Below are 5683 nucleotides of genomic sequence, written 5' to 3'. Positions count from 1 at the left end.
GCCTTCGATAGAGCCCTAGAAAAAATTGAAAAGAGAGATTAGAAGGGGGTCGAGGCAAGCCTTGGCAAGATCCTTCCGTTTGCTTTAGTTAGATGTGATAGAAAAATTTTAGGACAAAATAGTAAAAAAGTAAAAATAATAACATGTGATACCTCTTACATAATGCTACATTTATCTTATATAGAGATTAAAAAGGTGATTGAGATTCTCAAGAGTCGTAACTCTAGCTTTCCCCCTAACCTTTCGATAAAGGGTGTGGCCTTTTGTAATTAACGAGTGCTACAGTAATCATCATGAACCGTCGAGATGCATCTAAGATCAAGATGTGAGTCGGATTAACTTCGGTCAGATTCAACCAAAGTTGACTTGAGCTTAGCAAAGCTAGTTTGACTTAACTTGGATTCGCTAGGAGTCAGACTGACATGAATTTTCATTTACCGAGCTATGGACAGGTCACGTGGACTCTGCCACATGATCTAGTACATTTAAAAAACATGTACTTTGTCAATCATCAATTTTCAATAACTTTTTTTTGTCTTGTCCATTAATTAGTGTACATATTACAATCATCAATTTTCAGTAACTTTTTTTGTCTTTTTAAAGAAATATACGAGTTATAATTTCCAACAGTGTTGTCAAATTTCATACTTAAATATCTTAATAAATAAATTAAAGGAAAACAATTCTTTTAATAAATAAATTAAAGGAAAACAATTCTGATATTCAGATCCGACGGATGATTGAATCAAGACCATATACAGTGAGTACATTTAAAAAACATGTACTTTGGCTCGTCTTGAATTCATGACTCATGCGTATATATATATATATTCACAATCATCAATTTTCAATAACTTTTTTTTTTTGTGTTTTGTATAGAAATATATGAGTCCCATAATTTCCGATATATAGTGTGTCAAATTTCACGTATATATTTATGGACCCCCATCAGAATTTTAAAAATATCTTCTAGATTAATTACATATACAGTGAAGGAGACTTTTGCAGTACGTAATTCCAAATAAGTCTCATTTAGAATTAATACTTAAATTTTAATAAATAAATTAAAGGAAAACAATTCTGATCGATATTTACAGTGAATGTGCCTAGCTCCTCCTCATCTATAAATAGATGGGTCTTGTATGATACTGATCAAGCAATCACTTGAGTGATCGATCATATTCTTAGCTAGCTCATCTCAACCATGACTGCCCTCGTCATGCTCTCCGCCGCCTTCCTCCTCGGCCTCCTCCTGCCTTCCTCTATGGCCCACAACATTCTCTATACCAGTGAAAAGTTGGAGGAAGGCCAATCCCTCACCCTAGGGGACTATACCTTCACAATGCAGTCCGGGTGCAACCTGGTGATGTACGACAATGGCCAAGCCCTGTGGTCTTCCAACACTTACGGCCAAGGCGACAACTGCTTCCTCACCATGCAGACCGATGGTAATCTCGTCATCTACCAGCTCGGAGAAGACCATTCTGTTTGGAATAGCGGGACCGGGGCAGCCCGCAGGGCAGCTACATCCTCGTCCTGCAGCGTGACCGCAACGTCGTCATCTACGGCCCTGGTAAGTGGACCACCGGCACCAACACTGTCAATTCCAAGGCATCGTGATCGCCGAAAGCTGCCGGAACGATACTACTATCTTCACTCCAGAGGTGGTCGTACCGGCGGCCGATGAACCCACGAACAGGAAGATCGCCATGGTGACCAATAATTAATTGGCTTCACTTTTAAATACGATACGATGAATAAAAAGAAAACGTACGAGATGCGAGGTGTGGTAGCCTCCCTCGTTTTTATGTTGTACGTGCTGTTTGTTAAGTAGGTGGTCGTAGGTGTGAGTCGACCGATCGCCTTAATTATCGTGTTTTCTGAATAATAGTATATTTTAAGAACTAGCAATGAGTCACTACTTGCTCTGCTCCTTTTTTTTTATTTAATTATTTTAAAAGTTGAATTGAGTTCAAAAAAGGAAAACAAATTTAATTAAAGAAATCTAATAGCACATATAAATTGAAAAATAAAATAAAATTAATACAAGAGGAAAATATATTATCTATTTAAGAATTATAATTTTAGTTAATATTTCAATTATGTTATTTTTGTCAAATATTTAAATATTTTTTATAAGTAAAATGTATTATGTTCTTTTTGATCCTTATCAGTCTTGACTCTGTGGTCTTCTTTAAGTTCTCCTTCCGAACCAGGACATCTCCTAGCTTGTACAAAACTTCCGCCTTCTCTTTCGTCGCTATTTCTAGCTCTCGGCCATCAACTTCACCTCACTTGCAGCAAGGTCACTAGACGTTGGGTCATTTCTCACTTTTCCAAGCATCTTAGAGGTGTTGTAGGGATAGGGCTTGCTCTTGTTCTAAGAAAGTCACGCGGGAAGAAGCAACTGCCAGCTCAGTTTGAAGGCGACAATTCTATTTCTCCAGTTTAGATAGGCGATCTGAAAGGGGATTTTAGTTCCCTCAGTACTTCTCAAAGGTAAATAAAATTAACCCCTACACATGATAAAGTAGAGTGAGAGCACTAGAGACGAAGATCTAAGAAAGGAGATGGAGAAAGAACCTGTGTCATTCCCTATAGCATGCACCTGGTTCCCTTATCATGCATCTTGGTAAGGTAAAAGTATGTAAATGAAGACTCACTTGGTAACTTGAAGGTCGAGCGGTGAGGTTGAAGGCAAAAATTAAATCACAGCAACTAGAGTTTTTATAAGTTTTTAATTACATGCAGTCATCTTGATTCACCTTCCGTCTTCTATAGGCGGGGAAATCAATGGGGAGAAACGTGGATGGCTAGGATTTAGGACGCCTCTTCTAGCCTTGATCGGACGGTTGGAGAGGTTGACGCTCGACGAGCAACGCTCACCTACGTGGCTGACTCAGATGAGGAGAGACACAAGCCACCAAATCAAATGGCTCCTAATCCGGCAATAGTCTACAACCACCACGTGGGCAGTAAGATCCGGAACCATGTTAAGCTGTCAGTCAAAGTTAAGATGTATTAGGCACATCCTGCAAGGTAACACACTAACCTTAAAAGAGACCTGAGTTTAGTCGAACCTGATCGGTACACCCATCACAAGGAGTCGAGATCATGCAGGGACAAATTAGCTATTACGACTTGGCCTCACACGCCGACCTCATCCCCGACTCGATATTAGACATCAACCTCATCTACGACTCAATCAAGACAGCTCAACCAAGGTAGCTTGACCTCATTAACTCGGCCTCGGCAACTTGGCTTCGACAGCTCGACCTTGGAAGCTCGACCAAGATAGCTCAACTAAGATAGCTCGATCGTAGAATCTCGACCAAGGTAGCTTGGCCTCTACATTTCGGCCTCGACAGCTCAGCCAAGACAGCTCGACCTCGATAGCTTGGCATCTCAGCCTTGATAGCTAGGCCTGCAAGACATCTTAGCCTTAAGAGCTTGACCTCGACAGCACAGGCAAGACAATTTGATATTAGTCGCTGACCTCATCTCTGACTAAGCCTAAGTCACTGACTTCGTCTACACTATAGGCCATCCAGCATCGACCTCACCAGATTCAAATCTACATGGTCGCTTCATTCATGGAACCGTTTCCTTTGGAAAATGAGGAGAATAGAAGCATGTATTTGGGAACATGCCTTAAATGGAGGCACACATTTCGGAGAATGGGTATGTTGATAGTCCTTTGAAAGACTGCCGACCTCCATGGGCACAAGTATGAACGAGCAGACAAAACCTTAATTTTTCCTAAGCCATTATTCTCCTTCTCGCAAAATTTTAACTTAGGCATTAAAGTAGTTTGTCGAGATCCACCCTCGGTGTTATTCTAATCCTCTTTTGAAGTACTTTTCAAGTATTTCCATCCTGCTCAATAGCAATCTTCGAGGAACGCATACACGTTAATATGTTCACTAACTGATGGCTTAATCATCCATGATATTTAACTAGAATAAATTAACATCGTCTAGGAGAAAACTAAGCAAAGGCGTTATGATAGTTAACACTGAAAAAACTACCGACAAATACATCCCAATCAGAGAGAAAATCCACGGCGAAAAGCTTTCGCCGTCAGCAAATCCTAATCTCACCTCCAACCACCATCCTCCGATCCACGCTATGCTACACACATACAAGCACGAGCACAACTACCGACACTCCAGAGACCATGTGTCCGTGGTGGCATGGCATTCTCCCCCTTGTTATCGATGCCCCCTTGTTATACATAAATTACAAATTAATACATATCGTATATCCTAATCAGAAATTTATTCAAATAACACCCAAATTAACAATTTCATCCTTAATTCACACAATGACATTAAAGTACAACAAATGTCACAAATTACAATTTATTCAATTAATTAATTACGTACAACTAAATCTACGTTATCTAAACATCCAACTCTCTTAACCCAAATCCACATGCAATTGATGCAATTCAATTTCAATCCTATTAATTTCAAAACAAGCAACAAACATGTCTCATTATCAACAACTGTAAACATCACAACATCAATTCATTTTAAAATCACTTAACATGAACTGGTTCATTTATCAACATTTATTCAAAGTAAACACAAGAAAAGATGTTCAATTCACTTTCTAAATGACAAACACATTCCATTACCAACATTCTAAACAAGAATATCATTAACTCACCATTGCATTTCCATTACCAATACATCAAACAACCAACCACATGGTTCAATTACAAACACATTCAACAATCAAACATGCTTTGTTACCATCAATTTCAATCCAAGAATAGATTCAACTCAAGAACAAGTTTATACACACATCCATTGCAAACATCAAACACAAAGCTAAATAGCACACTATGTTCCATTCAACAACAATAAACAAACCTATCGATGTCCATTACCAAGAGCAATAAAACAACATATCATGTTCCATTTCCACAATTTCAAAAGAACATATTTATATCAAGAACAATTCAACCAACAATTTGTGATCCTCTAAACCATCCTAATCAATAACAGGTTCGCATCCTTCCATTGCAAGCATCACAGATCAAATAGATTCAAACATAAACAAATCAAAGAATCAAACAATGGGGGTTTAGCACACTAGAAAATCTTCCAAGATAAAATTGAAAATTTTATTTTTAAGATATCAAAATACCTTAAAAATGCTCTAACATGCTAACTTCACCATGGTTGGGTTAACTACCCTTTTAATTAGAGTTGACACACCTTAAACTCATCTAGTATGAAGATATTACACTTTTAGGAACTCAATACCTATTGAAGCTCCTTTGGTGCACTAGGTACTCAGTAGGGATAACCTCCCTAGAAACATTCCTAATGACTCTCTTAGGCTTCTTAGAAGCCTTAGTCATGCCAGTCTCTTCAAGGTCAACACTAGGGATAACCTCCCTTGTAAAATTGACTTGACTCCTAGACTTAGGGTTAGTTTTATAGCTATATGGAACCCTATGATAAGATGATACATTCTCCTTGGCCTTAAACTTGTGACCCAAGTCTTTCTTGTGCTTGAATGGTTCGTGCCTACCTAACCTTAGATTTTTCTTTTCAGACCCTTTAACCTCATTCATCATATTTTTTAAAATCTTCTCCAATTTATCAAATCTTATCCTCAATACATGATTTTCTTTCTCCAAATCATTAATCCTTGATTTTTCATTTCTAAT

General features: G+C 38.3%; 1 pseudogene; it reads left to right on the top strand.

The window, feature by feature from the left end:
• Positions 1–1169: 1169 nt before the first annotated feature.
• On the top strand, positions 1170–1778 carry LOC141817698 (mannose-specific lectin-like; annotated as a pseudogene).
• Positions 1779–5683: the final 3905 nt, after the last annotated feature.

Source organism: Curcuma longa, unplaced genomic scaffold (assembly GCF_044706935.1).
Source record: "Curcuma longa cultivar G26 ecotype Majalengka, Jawa Barat unplaced genomic scaffold, ITB_CL_G26_1.1 contig_21602, whole genome shotgun sequence".
Classification (NCBI taxonomy): Eukaryota; Viridiplantae; Streptophyta; class Magnoliopsida; order Zingiberales; family Zingiberaceae; genus Curcuma; species Curcuma longa.
This window is presented reverse-complemented; position numbering and strand designations above follow the sequence as displayed.